This window comes from Zosterops lateralis (assembly GCF_965231275.1).
Source record: "Zosterops lateralis genome assembly, chromosome: W".
NCBI classification, from domain to species: Eukaryota; Metazoa; Chordata; class Aves; order Passeriformes; family Zosteropidae; genus Zosterops; species Zosterops lateralis.
In genome coordinates, this window is record NC_139801.1 from 6280224 (window position 1) to 6296587 (window position 16364).

The 16364-nt window shown below is 47.5% G+C and overlaps 1 pseudogene across 1 annotated transcript; it reads left to right on the forward strand.

Moving 5' to 3' along the window:
- Positions 1-817: 817 nt before the first annotated feature.
- LOC310922187 (protein ATP1B4-like) lies at positions 818-15065 on the forward strand (annotated as a pseudogene). Its single transcript has 8 exons — positions 818-974; positions 10544-10672; positions 11386-11490; positions 11750-11883; positions 12395-12457; positions 13618-13674; positions 14298-14393; positions 14904-15065. The product of its transcript is annotated as a protein ATP1B4-like (transcript).
- The last annotated feature ends 1299 nt before the right edge of the window (positions 15066-16364 follow it).

The following is a 16364-nucleotide window of genomic DNA, read 5'->3' on the forward strand; positions in this document are numbered from 1 at the left end:
GAGCCGTGGCAGGTTTGGGCAAGCATGGCTCTGACCCAGCCCGGAGTGGCTGAACCCCGCAGCAGCATTTGCATTAAAATGCGGGGAGGTAATGAACCCATCCAGATCACAGCCCTGCCCTGAGTTGAAAGCAAGGTCAGCACCTTCTCCCACCAGCCTGCTTTTGGAGACCTGCCCGGATTCAAGGGGAATGAAGGATGGCTTCCATGTCTCAAGTGACTCTTGCCCAGGCACAGGTACAGAGAGATTTGTGTTCCTGAATTCTGGACAAACAAGTTTTCACCTCTTAGGCAAAAAACAAACTCTTGCAACCTGGGGAGATGCTTTTCCCTGGAACTCAGTGTAATTAAAAAAGTAACAACACAGGAATTTCTTCAAAGACTGAACACTTGCTCACATGCCAAGAAAAACAAACTGGTTGAGCTCTTAAATACTGCTGCCTGCTATCATCTGTGGCAGCACAGAGAATGTGCACTTGAACTCAGAGATGTTGCAGAAGTGTGGGAACAGTCCCAGCATTCCAAGATTACAGTTTTTCTTTGGTCATGTTCATGCAGGTGGAAAAAGATGAGTTTCTGTAAATGCCAGCACAAGGAGACAGCATCCAGTGTGACAGCAGTGATGTACATGTAATGGGAAAATGGATGCTGGGTTCTAAGTTGGAACAGCCAAAACTGCCTCTCTTTAACTCGAGTGATGATGGGAAAATGGAAATTTGAAACATTTCCAGATATTAAGTGCTTTTGCATTTATTTTTGGCCAATGAGACATTCAGCTTGCCTGTGGGGGTTGTGTTCTGCAACTCTTCCAGGAAAATAAGCATGATGAGAAGGTCCAGGATCCTGACAGAGAGAAGAATGAGCCTAATGCAGACATGGGGAACAAAACCTGGGCAGACCTGGCTGGGGAGATGAAGATATTCTTGTGGAACCCGGAGGAGAGAACATGCTTGGGGAGAACAGCCAAGAGCTGGGGTAGGTCCTTGCTCAAGCCCCACTTTCGGGGCCTTTTCTGCTTCACAATGGATTCACTTGCCTAGAATGTCCTTGATAGCTTGGACTGACCACCTCTGCCCATTTCTTTAGTGTTAATGTTTCTAACTAGTGCAGTAAATAACTAGTCAGGAGGACAAGCAGAAAACCATGTAAAAGTTACCCTTGGTCTGGAGGTTAATGTTGACGGAGAATGTGAAAGCAAAGATTTCAGGCTGCCCAGACCATGTCCCAGAAAGAAGTTTAGAGCCTGAGCAAGCATGGGAGCTGCAGGTCTGCTGCAGCTGTGCACCCCTGCTGCCACCAGCACTCCTGCCCCTGCCTGTTTAAGTCAGGGACCCCTGGGACAGTGGCATTGGCATCATCAGGTTGGTGGGGGAAGAGTGCCCAGGCTGTGGGGCAGGTGTTTTGTGGAGGGTGTACACCATGGGGCAGAGCAGCCCTCCCTGCCTGAATGAGCCTTGGCTCAAAAAAGGGAAGGGAAGGGAAGGGAAGGGAAGGGAAGGGAAGGGAAGGGAAGGGAAGGGAAGGGAAGGGAAGGGAAGGGAAGGGAAGGGAAGGGAAGGGAAGGGAAGGGAAGGGAAGGGAAGGGAAGGGAAAGGCTGGTCAGCACTGTCACCCCACAGCTTCCCAGGTAGTGACAGGGTGCCCACAGCAGGACCCATAGTGCTGTCAGAGCCGGTGGACTGGGATGTGCCAGCTCTGATGGTTCTGAGTGCCCTGTCTACTTTATGCACATCCATGTGGCCTTCAAAAATTATTGCTAAGTCTGGAGGTGCCCTGGGTGGTTAAGAGCAGCCTGTGAGGTGAGCACTGCTGCAGATTTGGTCCAAACCCAAGGTGCCACAAGCACATGCGGTGCCACCCACCTTTGCAGCTCTGTTCTGCCAGCACACAGCCCCCTTGGCAGAGTGAAAATTCCAGCCTGACCCAGAGCCACCTGCACATCCATCAGCATAAGGCTGTGAACTACCAGGGGCTGGTGCTTGGTGTTTGCAGCCCTTGGCTGCCACTGGCAATGCACAAGCCCCATAGCCCTCCCATGCCCCTGCCAAGAGCTCTGGGTCTCCTGCAAAGCCTGTGGTGACAGCTGGGAGAAACAGAGGAAGCTGCTCACCAGCACCAGAGGAGTCTGACAATCTGCAAGTATGAGTCTGGGACAGACCCTGACATTCATGTTTGCACTCCTGTGCCCTTTGCTGGCCACAGAGGCAGACCAGTTTTTCTGCTTCTTTGCTGGATGGGAAGGCATGGACTGAAGTGTGGGAGCAGTAGGGTAACAGTCCTTAGTGATGTAGATTTGGTTTTCTTGAGGGTCTTCCAGGTCCTGAGAAGATCCTTGTGAGAGGATTTGCTCAGTTTGGTGTGGACGTGACCCTGGCAGGCTACTGCTGGCAGTGCTAGCAGCACTGGGGTGGGTGCAGCATCCTCCTGTCACGTGGGATCATTGTGCTCTGCTCTATGACCCTGCTGCCCATGAACATATGCGCCCTTGGTGCACACACATGTGCTCACATGTCTCTACATGGGGGCAGGAGAAGCTACTATGAAAATCAAAATTTATTTTAAAGTGAGAGCATTTGGAGGTGAGTGGAGCTGAATTTTCTCACTCTCATCTCATGTGGGGAGGAGGGAATTTGCCCAGCCTAGGGCTGCTCCCCTGTACTGTCTCTAAAGGTGTCCCCTGGGATGGGGGCCTCAGGGGACTTGCACTCACCAAATGCAGGGAGACAACTGGCCACAAGGTCATCACTGGAGGCCCCAGCCCCTGGGAAAGGCTGCACCCCCTCTCTGCCGAATCAGAATCAGAATCATTAGGTTGCAAGAGAACTCCAGGATCATCAAGTCCAACCCAACCCTAACCTCAACTAAACCATGGCACCAAGTGCCACATCCAGTCTTTTCTTAAACACATCCAGAGATGGTGAATCCACCACCTCCCCAGGTAGACCATTCCAATACTTTATTACCCTTTCTGTAAAAAACTTTTTCCTGATATCCAGCCTATATTTCCATTGATGCAGCTTGAGACCATGTCCTCTCATTCTCAGTTGCTGCCTGAAGAAAGAGACCAACCCCCACTATGTGTTATACCCACACTTCTGAGGGTCCAGCCTAGCAGAAACGTGGCTATAATAATGAGCGAGATGGCTGATTGAGAGTGCCTTGAAAAATCAAAAAGGTTTTAATAATGAAGGAAAATAATACAAAACCCAAAACAACAAAGCCAAGCACAGCACAAACTCCTTGCTTGCTACAGCACCTCGAAAAGTGTGGAGTTCCTTTGTTCTCTCTTTTTAGTACTTAATAGCTTAGGAGGGCTTTTTGGTCCTTGGCCCAATGAGAGTAACAACAGTCTTTGAGTTACATTCTCAGAGTCCAGTCCTCACTTCTGGGCTGGTTCTGAGCCAATTACAAGGGGAAATACACAGAACTTTCCAGCTAAACTTCTTAACATGTCAAAAGGTAAAGTGAGACTCTTTCCCTATTTGGAAGCACCTGCTAGAGGTGTAGGGATTGTATTACCACACCCCACCTGACTAAAACCACCTTTCAGGAAGTTGTCGAGAGTGAAAAGGTCACCTCTGAGTCTCCTTTCCTCCAAGCTAAACAACCCCAGCTCCCTCAGTCATTCCTCATAGGGCTTGTGTTCCAAGCCCCTCACCAACCTTGTTGCCCTCCTCTGGACGTGATCAAGCATCTCAACGTCCTTCCTAAACTGAGGGGCCCAGAACTGGACACAGTACTCAAGGTGCAGCCTTGAGTGCCGAGTACAAGGGAAGAATGACCTCCCTGCTCCTGCTGGACACACTATTCCTAATATTGGCCAGGATGCTGTTGGCCTTGGCCACCAGGGCACACTGCTGGCTCATGTTCAGTCGGTTATCGACCAGAACCGCCAGGTCCCTTTCTGCCTGGGCACTGTCCAGCCACACCATCCCTAGCCTATAATGTTGCAGGGGGTTATTGTGGCCAAAATGCAGGACTCAGTGCTTGGACTTATTAAACTTCATCCTATTGGATTCCGCCCATCCATCCAATCATTTCAGGTCTCTCTGCAGAGCCCTCCTACCTTCCAACAGATCAACACACACTTCCAGCTTAGTGTCATCTGCAAATTTACTAATGAAAGATTCAATACCCTCATCCATGTCATCAATAAAAATATCGAACAAAACTGGCCCAAATACAGACCCCTGAGGTACACCACTAGTGACTGGCCACCAGCTGGATATAGCACCATTCACCACCACTCTCTGGGCCTGGCCATTCAGCCACTTCTTAACCCAGCAAAGAGCTGCCAGCTTTTCCAGGAGTATGCTGTGGGAGACAGTGTCAAAGGCCTTGCTGAAGTCCAAACAGACAACATCCACAGCCCTTCCTGCATCCACCAGGAGGGTCACTTGGTCATAAAAGGAGACCAGGCAGGTCAAACATGACTTATCCTTCCTAAACCCATGCTGGCTGGGTCTAATACCCTGGCCATCTTGTAAGTGCTGCAGAATAGCTCTCAATATAAACTGCTCCATTATCTTACTTGGTACTGAGGTCAGGCTAACTGGCCTATAATTGCCAGGATCCTCCTTTCTACCCTTTTTATGAATGAGAGTCACATTGGCCAGTTTCCAATCATCCGGAACCTTACCAGTGAGTCAGGACTGTTGGTAAATGATGGAGAGTGGCTTCGCAAGCTCATCCGCCATCTCCCTCATCACCCTGGGCTGGATCCCATCTGGGCCCATAGATTTGTAGACATTCAAGCAGCTCAACATTTCTCTGACTGCCTCCTCCTGGATAACAGGAGGACCACTCTGTTCTCTGACACTGTCCACCAACCCAGTATGACAATTATCCTGAGGACAAGCCATCTTCCCACTAAAGACTGAAACACTTCTGCCTTCTCCTCATCTGCAGTTACTAAGTTCCCTCCTGCATCCAATAGATAACAAAGGTTGGTCTCATCCTTCCTTTTACCATTAACAAATTTGTAAAAAGATTTTTTATTATCCTTTACAGAAGTTGCCAAATTAAGTTAAAATTGAGCTTTGGCCTCCCTAATTTTCTTCCTACATGCCCTAGTAACTCCCCTAAATGCTTCCTGAGAAACCTGACCCTCCTTCCAGAGATGATACATCCTTTTTTTATTCCTAAGTTCTTTCAAAATCTCATTACCCATCCAGGCTGGACGTTTGCCTCGTCGACTCATCTTTTGGCACACAGGGACAGCTTGTTCCTGTGCCCTCAAGATCTCTGTTTTGAAGCACGCCCATCTTTCCTGAACTCCTTTGTTTTTAAAAGGTACTTCCCAAGGAACTCTCTGGACAAGCCTCCTGAATACATCAGAGTCTGCCCTTCGAAAGTCCAATATAAAAGTCTTATTGATACTCCTCCTAACTTTACCAAATATTGAGAACTCTACAATTTCATTATCACTATGCCCCAAGTGGCCTCCAACTACCATATCTCCTACCAGCCCATCTCTGTTTGTAAATAACAGGTCTAATGTAGCCCTACCCCTGGTGGGCTCATTCACCAGCTGCAACAAGAAGTTGTCCTCAATACATTCTAAGAACTTCCTGGACTGCCTCCTTTCTGCTATATTAAGTTCCCAGCAGATGTCTGGTAGGTTAAAGTCACCTACAGGAACAAGGGCTGGTGTTCCTGAAACATTCTCCAGCTGCTTATAGAATAGAGTTGTCTGTTGGAGAAGATGAATCAGGGAAACCTTATAAATATAATTGCTTAGCAAAAGATTCTGAAAATATGAAACCTATAATCAAAATAGAAATGGAAGCTTACTTTGAGTTGTAGGATACCGAGTCTTAGTTACTATATAACCTGAAGACAATAGCCTAGCCAGCTGAAGAAGAATCCCTTTTGATTGAACAATACCTTTCTGCTGGTTAAGGGATCCAAAGGTCAATGTAGCAAAACAGAAAAGTCTAAAGAGTAGTTTTTAGAGTTTAAAATATAACACAGTATGGTAATGTAGTAGTTCTTATAGGCTGTATGTAGATTCTATAGGATTTTGTGTCTTGTATTGGTTGGTCACTGTAAATTAGAATATTCATCACAAAAAGAGATATAATGTATTGTAACGAAGACCTTGCTCTCTTTTCCCCCTACTCTCTTAGCTCTCTAGCTCTCTTATCCCTGCTCTCTTACCTCTTTTCTCTTCCCCCTGCACTCTGACCCCTGCCACCTTGCTCTCTTGCTTGTCACCCCTCACTTAGAGAGGTCACACGTTGCGACGTGGGTGTGGACCCTCACAGAGGACAGCAGGCAAGCAGCAGGGCAGGACATGGAAAGCTTCTTTATTTTTCTGACTCCATCACTTATATACACTTTTTACAGAAGGCCAGGATTGGCCCAAGGAGGTTACAACCTCATGACTCCATTGGTCACTCTGACCATCAGTCAAGTTCTCCTCTCAGAGAACAACTATGCAAAACACATAGATAATTTCTAAAAATACATATAGTTTACATGAAGCAGCGTGAGAATCAGGCTGCAAAGATTCAAACACTTGAAAGCAAGAAAATCAGTGGCGACACTCGCTCCCCTCTTCTTAGCTCTTACCCTCTTGCTCTTTCTCCCTCTCTCTTTGGGACTTCCTTTCAGCCAAGGCTGGTGGCTGAAGGCAAGGCCCTTTTTACCCACAACCCTTGCAATAAAACCACATATTCTAGAATATCTCAGGTCAGCAGAGTTCCTTGTCCCTGCCATCCACGGATGCTCCTACAGTTGGCCACCTCTTCTTCCTGATTGGGTGGACGATAACAGACTCCCAATAGGATGTCAGCCTTGTTAGCCTTCCCCTTAATTCTTACCCATAAGCAGTCAACTTCATCATCACTAGTTATAATATCTATGGCATCAAAAGCCTTCTTAATGTAAAGGGCCACCCCTCCACCCCTTCTCCCTTTCCTGTCTCTTCTGAAGAGCTTGTAGCCATCCAGTGCAGCACTCCAGCTATGTGTATCGTCCCATCACGTCTGTGATAGTGACTACGTCATAGTTCTGCTGTTGCACAAAGGCTTCAAGCTCTTCCTGCTTATTACTCATGCTGTGTGCATTAGTATACATGCACCTCAGTTGGGTTAATGACTTCACCCCTAACTTAGGTTTATCACCCTTGGGCCTGCCCCCAGATAGTCCATCCCCTTCCCCCTTCAAACCTAGTTTAAAGCCCTCTTGATAGGTTCTGCCAGTTCGTAAGCTAAAAACCTACTACCCTTTTCAGAGAAATGAAATCCATCTGGTTCCAACAGGCCAGGCACTGAAAAAGTTGCCCCATAATCAAAGAACCCAAAATTCTGCTGATGACACCAACCCTTGAGCCTCTTGTTGATAGTGTGAGTTCTCCAATTCCTTTCATCATACTTTTCCGCCATGAAAGAGATTGAACAGAACACTACCTGTACTCCTGCCCTATCAACCACTCGACCCAATGCCCTAAAGTCCCTTTTTATTGCCTTAGCACTTCTCTTTTCAATCTCATCACTTCCAGCCTGGAGTATCAGCAGTGGGTAGTAATCAGAGGGCTGAATCAGCCCAGGAAGTCTCTCAGTAATGTCCCGTATCTGAGCCCCAGGGAGGCAGCAGACCTCCCTGTGAGTTGAGTCTGGTCGACATATGGGGCCCTCTGTTCCCCTCAGAAGGAAGTCACCCATGACAACTACTCTTCTTTTCTTTTTAATGTTAGAAGTAGTAATCTGTCTGACTGATGAGACATAACTGGGAGGCTCAGTGGGCAGATCAATTTCTTCTACATCATCTAACTGACCCTCTAGATCCAGGGCCTCATACCTATTCTGAAGTGGCACCTGGGTAAGTGATGGGGGTTGAGGGAAATTTCCATTACTTACCCCAAGTAGGAATCCATTCCTATCACTGTTCCCAGACTGCCTTCAGGCTTTCTGGGCTCGTTGTGATATCGTGAACTTTAGGCAGGTCCAGACCCCGGCAGAAGCGTGCATAAATCAGAGAAGGAGGGAACTCGCAATCGGTAGTAGAGAAGGTGTTTATTCAGGGCAGAAGCCCAAGTTGTTGAGGCTTGAGTGTGTGTCCCGAGAGTGAGAGATCCAAGAGAGCTATTTTCCGTCTGTCCCGCTCTTATGAATAGGGGTGTTACAGCATACAAATGAAGGGGAGTGACCCAGAGGAGAGGATGTGACATTACCATTTAAGGTTTAAAGGGGGTGGGATGTTACCTGAAGCCTCTCTGGCCAACTGGCCTGGCAGAGCTATTAAGATGCTTGGGAGTGTCCACAGATAAGATACAGAGTTAGACAATAACCTAGGCCAGGGCTATCAGAGACATAATAGGGAAGGCCATGCTTCATACAATAGGAAAGGCCAGGCTTATTGTGTTACTTAACGACTGTACTTAAGGGGTGTGGGGGTGCAGGAATGAAACCTTACAAAACCTTAATAAAAATTATAGCAAATTAAAAAACTTAATTCCACACCACTACACATTCCCACTCCCCTTCATCCACTAGGTGTCCTCTTATTACCTGACAGTGGGAGGCATGGGAGTCCTCTGACTCTTGGTGGGCCTCATCAGGACAGAAGGGCAGAGCTCCATCAATCTATTTCCCTTTCACTTTCCCTAATACTCCTTAGTCTATCAACTTCCTCCCTAAGCTCAGCCACCAACAAAAAGGGATCATTCACTTGTTCACACCGCATGCAGACTTCTGCAACTCCCCCTGATGCCACTGATAAGCTTAAACACTCCTCACAGGAATGGGTCTTGTGAAAACAGAGTTCACTTTCTTGGTAAATTTTAAGAAATAGGTTTAATAATAAAAAAAATAAGACAATTAGGAAACAAATTAAGCAAAAGGAAGTATGGCCGGCTGGGTGACTTGGCATTCAGCCAAGTCCACAACCTGCTATTTCAGAGGCTTTCTTTAAATACCCTTTCTATTGCATCAGTCTTGTTGAATATTCAAACTTTTCCACAAACTAGTTTCCATATTCCAGGAACTGTTTAGCATGGTCCCTCCTTGGGTCTGCCTTTTTAGAGCATGCGTGTTTCGTGGCTGTGTCTTCATTATCACCTCCAGTTTGGGCCTTGGTCCATACTTTCTGAAGATGGTAGATGCTGATAGTTGGTATATCAATAGCAGAGTCTTCTTTACATGTTCACTGGATGTTATCCCGGCCAAACAGATAGTTTAAGCATACTATATACAACATGACTTTCTAATATAACACATATAGTATTTATTTCAATATTTGCAAAAAGCCAATCATATAATATATTTATAACAGTCTGTACAGACACATCCTTCTTGGAGGATTCTACCTGGCTACATACACTTTCACTAACTGCAGTTTTGGATCGTGTACAAACCATCACTAAGAAAAAAAACCCAAAAAGTAACCAACAAAACTGCAAACTAAAAGAAAAAATCTTCAGCCCTGCCTGCACGAACTGCCTCGCAAACTGCCGTACCCTTATAGCCATGCCACGCCCCTGCACCCCCGCCAGCTGATGCTGGAGGGCAAAACCCCTTCCTGCGCCTGAGTGGCAGCTAATGAGCACAAGACACTCTGGTGCACACTGTGCTGGTGACAACACTGCCTGCTGCACTGCAGGAAACATAAAAATGGGAGCAGTAGTGGGAAGAAGTCCCAACAAGCATCAATTTAGTGCTCCAGCAGCAGCTCTAGCTCTGCCAGGCTGGGGCAGAGGCACCATCCAGCATCACTCTGGCAGGGCTGGACACTGTCCCTTCTGTGCGACCAGAAGCAGTGATGGTATCATCTGCCCTGGCTTAGCCCTCAGCAGGACATAGCCCCCACAGTGGTTCCCAGCACGGTGGCCCTAGCAGAAGCACAGCAGGAGCGTACATCTGTGTTCCCAGGGCTCCCTCCAAGCCGCCGGAACGTTTCTCCTGGGAAATATTTGGGTTAGGGCTTCGCTTTGCTTTCTGAGCTGCTGGGTTTTATTCATAGGCTGTGGCCTCTTGAGACATCCTCAGCCATCAGCCTGGTCCAGAGGAAAGACAAACCCATTCCCTGAATGTCTGGGCTATGAAACAGTCAGTGGTGCTGCAGCCCTGAGTGATGCTGCTTGCTCAGTCCCAGCACCAGGGTCCTTCCCATGCAGGGGACAGGAATCAGGGCAGGAGCATCTCCCCACAGCGCCATCAGGAGTTTGGCTGGAGCCACTGGGTACCTTTGCATGTTACCATCCCAGGAGGGGGTGGGAAGGGCAAGAGGGAATGTTGGGTCCATCTGTCAGAGAGAGCTGAGGCAGGTGGACACACACACCTGGTCCTGACCCAGCTCTGGGAAGGGCCATGCAGCAAAAGGGATACAGAACCAAACAGCAGCTACCCTGGCCCTGGAGCAGCTGACAGTCCTGCACCCAGAAACACCAGTCTGTGTGCAGGGCTAGGGGTGCAAGCTCTCACCTCCACCACAGGCTCAGAGCTGCAGACGCCATGCTGAGCCCATCTGTGCATCCCTGTGGGACACATCCCACAGGATGTGCTCTGGTTGCCTTAACAGCGACATGCCTGTCTCTTTTGCAGTCTTGATCTTACTGTTTTAGTTAATTTTCTACACATGCCTGGCGGGAATGTTTGCCTTTTGCCTGTATGTGATGCTACTCACACCGAGCCCCTACACGCCCAGGTTCCAGGACTATGTGTCTCTGCCAGGTACGTAACCCAGCCAGCTTGGCCTTGGGCACCTCTGCCCATCAGTGTCCTACCAAAATGGCATGGTTAGGACCTCAGGCAAAGCCCTCCTGGAGCTGTGCACTCCTACAGTCACCCAGCCTTCCCTAACACAGGGTGTTTTCACCTCAGGGCACTAACTTACAGCCAAGTTATTTCATAGGTGATGATAATGCATTTCAGCTGCTGGTCCTTTATACCTCATGCCTTCAAAATAAAATGCAAGTCAAGAGTAGCTTTTATGTATTATTATTTGGGGGAGTTCTGGCAAGAGAACATTCAAAAAATCCTTTCCTATGTCAGACACAGCATTTTCCCTGTGATTTTGTGTTGGTGGGGAACAGAAGGGCCCCTTGCTCTGCTCCTTGTCTGGAACTGCCCACACAGCTGTGAACATGGGGGACCTGCAGCCATTCTGTGCAACCCAAGCCCATCACTCACCCACAACACTACTGAGGGTCTCCATATCTCCCATGTTTCCTTGGATGTTTTGATGTGTATGGTGTTCTCCAGGGGTGAAATGAAGGTGAAGGATCAGTAGGTGGAGGAGAGAATTGACTTGGGAGCTGGTGCTACCTCTCATGCCTGTGCCTGGCCCAAGTCCAGTCGCAATGCACCAGCCCCTGCAACACACAGCCCAAGCCCATGGCTGGTCCACCTACATTTGCTTTATCAGGGTTTGTCTCCTTCTTCAGGAGTGATGATCAGACCATACTTGAATGGGTTCACCATTGCCTTCAGTGTCTCCCAGCCCAACACATGGCAGTCCTACATGGACAGCATGCACCACTTCCTAGCAGGTGAGCTCTTTGTCACCCTGGGAGTCATGATGTGGTTGTTTTTATCCATGGATACATGCATGTGGTGCAGGGGTCTCTTCCTGGGCACCTCACGAGCCACATCTGGAAAGGGAGGTTCACAAGGTCATGGGAGCTTTGGTGGGAGGGAGCTTTGCCTTTCCAGGTGACTTCCTAACGCCCTTGACATATGAATGTCCTCTGAGAGTTTGGGTCTGTGCAGGTCTCAGGTAATTTTAACAAGTCTCTTGGTCTCCACCAGCTTATGATGACAAAGTTCAGGAGGAAAAGAATATTGAGTGTGTCCCAGGACAGTACTTCATCCAAGGGGGAAATGACAGTGAGGAGAAGAAGGCCTGCCAGTTCAAGCGCTCGCTGCTGCAGAACTGCTCTGGCATCTGTTGCCATAAGGCCTCTGTTAGCAGTAGTTAGGCTAAGGAGTTGGTCCCTGTGTAGGCCCGTGAGAATGAAACCTGAGAAATGAGGCCTGAGAATCTGCTGATGCAAGGAACAACGTTTAAAGGACTTAGTAGAGCATATAGTACATAGGTATACAAATTACTTGTGAAATATGATTACATGGTTACCAATAAAATGTTTCTATGGTGGGAGTTAAGCTTAGAGAATTAACCTTTATTTTAGCTAGAGCAAGCGTGCAAAATTTATAGCCTTTAGAAAGGTTACCTGTAAGATGAATGTGAATGTTTAAAGTAAAATACGTAGGAAATTGCACGTAGGCTGATGAAGTAAGACTTGTAACAAAGGTATAAAAGATGAGCATCTTTTGTAACCAACTTGGGACCCTGACTTTGAGACGCTAGTCCTCAGGGTCCTCGGGGCCCCAAATAAAGCACCGCATAAACTGACACTCTGTTGGTTTGTGTTTTCTCTGGGGATCGGGCAGCACATCGAGGACCCAACATTTGGCTACTTGAAAGGCCAGCCCTGCATCCTGCTGAAGATGAACCGGGTACAGAGAAAGATGCTTGTTTTAATTCCTTCCTTTGAGGCATCCCAGTGTGATGAAGACTACACAGGGACTGAAACTCCTTTACTTCTCAGGCCCAGGGAAAAAGGGAACTAGAATCCCCAAACCTGCTGGCCATATCTGCTAGAAAACATAAAAAAACCCCACTATAAAACTTGCTCCATTTGATTTTCTGAGGCCTTAGTGCTTGGAGGGTCTTCTGCCAGGCCCTTCTTCATGAGGAACTGAGCTTTAGTGGAACAGCCCAGATCCCAGATGCTTTACAATGGGAGTTTTCTTAGAATTTAATTTAATTGAAGTCTAATAACACGGTGGTTCAATGCTCACTGCTGGGAAAATAAGCATAGGGGGGATGTGAACTGTGTGGGGAAGAGGCTGTGTTACTCCAGGGGGTCTGGACTCTCTGTGTTCTCTGCTTTGCTCCTGCTCTCATGCAGCAATCTGGCACTCAGCTATGTGTTGCGGTGCATTTTGGGTTTTCTAAAGTTCTGTATGGTTTTTGTTATTAAGTTTCTGTAATAGTTTATCCCTACCAACCCCCCTTTCCCAAATCCCTGTAGTTTCCCTTACAATAGGCCTCTCCCAGTTCTTTGTAATCCTTCCCTGATAAGACCCATTGGCACACCCTAGTGCTTGAGTGCTCTGGCAAAAGCTGGTGACTCAGCCAGGCTTCAGGTTCCCCACTACCCTTTTGCCCCAAAATGGCCATGCCAATGCCCCATGTTCCTAAGTCACTCCCCTTCATTCCTAAAGGTAACGCCCCCTGTACTTAAGGGCAGGTGAGCCCTAGAACAGGTCACTTGCACCTGGGCTTTGGCTTGAATAAAACCTTCCTGGTCACCAAGTGTAAGTCTGCTTCTTCTTCCAGCCAAGAACATGTCTCTGTCTGGGATCTGGACCCACAGGAATAACTCGTTTATATGGTTATCTGAAGAGCAGGGATGGCCAGAGATCAGCTCAGAAGAAACCATAGCCATGGGCAGGTTGCACTGTGTGGGGTGGCAGACCCTGCTGCAGGGACACACAGCTCCTGTCTTGAGCAATGTGTCTGGCACCCAGAAAGGTTTAAGCCCTGGAAAATGGAGGTAGCACATGCTTGGCACTGCATTTCATACAAGCATGGATGTTTTTTGCTTTTGCAGATCATAGGCTACTGCTCTGGTGCCAGAGTCCCTGTGAGTGTGGACTGCAAAGTGCAGGTACTGCTTTCCTCCATGCTCAGCAGCGTAGTGGGTATAAGGCCAAATGTCTCCTCCTAATGGACTTCAGCACAATTTGTCCTCATTTTAGCCCCAAACACTCACAAGACCCAGTGCTGCCCATGTCTCTGGGCACAATTGGAGGCCAGTCTGCTGAGAGTGAAAGAGGTCACCAGTCTCCTGCTTCCCATGTTACTCCTGCAGCCTCATGGGCACTACCATACTCAGCCTGGAGCTCAGCGGGAAGATGTAGGAACTGCTCATATCCATCTCCAGCTGCTCTGCATCATCCTCAGTCCTGGGGGCACCCTGCAAGCCAACAGCAATGGGATGAAGGAAGGGCTCCCACTGCCCAGGCAGCTGCTGGATCACACCCTTAGAGAGCAAAGGTGCAGCAGGGAATCAACAGACAGCAAACTGTAACCCTGTCCGTGCCTCCATAGCTCCACTCTTCCTTGGCTAGAAGCAGGGCAATGATTGGGTTCACAGCAAACACAGCACAGCTGTGCTCAGCCAGGTGCTGGCAAGGGACATTTGCTCTGAGACAAGCTCTAAAGAGAGATGTATTTTGTGTTCCATGTCCTATGTGTGTGTGTGTGCCTCTGTTTTTTTCCTGATCACAGAAAGGCAATGAGAGTCACCTCAGGTTGGTGGACTTCTACCCTGGGAACGAGATGTTTGACCTCATGTATGATCCCTACTACAGCAAGTTCACCCATGTGAGTAAGGGTCTGGCATCTCTGTTATGCTTCCTTGGGAATGGGAGGGCAGGAGCTGCTGCACAGGGTCCAGATGTGCTTTGAGGCTATTTTGGGCAGATGCGGGCAGGACGAAGGCCACAGGCACTGGAATTACAGCGCTCTGTTTCTGTGTCTGACAAACTGTGTGTGGAAGTGTGTGTAACTGTGTGTGTGTAAGTGTATAAGAGTGTGTGTGAGTGGGTGTATGTGAGTGTGTGTGGTTTTTAGGACAGCAGAAAGCATTTGAGAACCCCATGGTCTGGTGTTGTCCTTGGCAATGACCTCAAGAGGCAATGTGTAGTGATCCCATCTTGCTAAGGCACAGACAACAGAAAGGCTCAGCATGCTGAGGGACCCTGATGGACATCAGGCAGACACTCTCAAATGCCTGGAACCATGAACCATTTACAAATTATTTTATTGAACATAAAAGCCCTGCCTGCTTTTCTGCTCCCTCAAAAATTACACTTAAATCTCCCTTCTTTCCAGGTCAACTACACCTCCCCACTGGTGGCTATGCACTTTACAGATGTGCAGAAGAATTATTTGGTCCCCATTCAGTGCTGCCTGAATGGGAAAGGAATTATCAACAACTTGAACAGTGACCGCTTCCTGGGCCAAATCATCTTTACACTCGGCAGTGGGAAGTAGTCCCTGCCCACACCAGGCACTTAGATTAAGTCAATTAGAGGCTTTTTCCTTTTTAAAGCATCAAGCCAGCATTTTTTTTCTGCTAGGAAAAACAGGCACATGGAGATTATTGTTAATTTATTTTTGTTCATAGTTAGGAAACCAATGAGATACAATGGAGTGTGGATCCACACTTTTCATCTTCTGATGTAAGTAATTATTAGCAAAAATTAAAAGTTTTCCCCTCGTGAGAGAACCAGCAAAAGATTCCACTTTTGATTGAAAAAAACCCTCTGGTATCCAAATGCTATTTTCATAAGGTCTTTTATGAGTGATCCCTGTGGAATGCATCTTTCCTGGCTTTAAATTTTTTAGCATAGTTTTATGTGCATTTCTCAGGTAAAAGCTAAAAAGGAGGTAGTTTATTAGCACTATTCTTGTTAAAATAATAAACAGCAAAAATTTTGGATTCTGCCTGCAATAACAGTTGAAAGTGAAAATGGCAGCTCTCAAAATGCTCTCTAGGATCTCCAGCCCCAGAAGCATTTTAACTGCAGCATTTTACACAGCTTGTTCAGCACACCCAAGGTGTTGAGCAAGGGCCACAGAAAATAGTTTGCCCTTGAACCCTTCCAGCTGTTCCTTTCTAAAGTGGGAAGATTAATGCATTTCTCCCTGACTCCAGTACTTCTCTGCCCCAGGAATCCTCACCCAGTCTCTTGGACAGGGATGAGTGAGAGGAGCTCTTCTCTCCTGTCATGGTTCATAGGTTGGCAGTGCCTCCTGATCAGGCACAGAAGTGCCCAAAGCTTTCAGACCTGTTCTTTCCTGTTCCAGAGTGGTCACAGCTATAATGCTGCAGCAAAATGCAGGGAAATGCTGTCCTTTCACGGTTAAGGGGTCAGTGTTGGGGTGAGTGAAAGCATCAGTTTATCCCCCCCAAAGGCTGATGAAACACTGAGTGCGCTGCCCTGAGCAGCCCGAGCCTCCCTCAGATGTGACAGAGAACAGCTGCACTCTGCTTGTTGGGAGCTATGAGAACACAGCAGGACAGGACACCTTGAGATAATGTACTACTTGGAAAGCACACTTACTAAATATACTGACTGAACAGAGGCATTATGGTTTGTCCTATATCCATAGCCAAAGAACTTTATCTGCTGTCATTTCCTGATCTATATCAGTCTCTAAGAAGTGAATTTTTTGTATTTAAAATAAAGTGACTACAGTAAAATTAACTCTGTGGTGGCATTCTGAAACACTGCTGTTAAGAGATGCAGTTTGTGCTGCCAGTTAGGGACTGAATTTCCAAGCAGCATG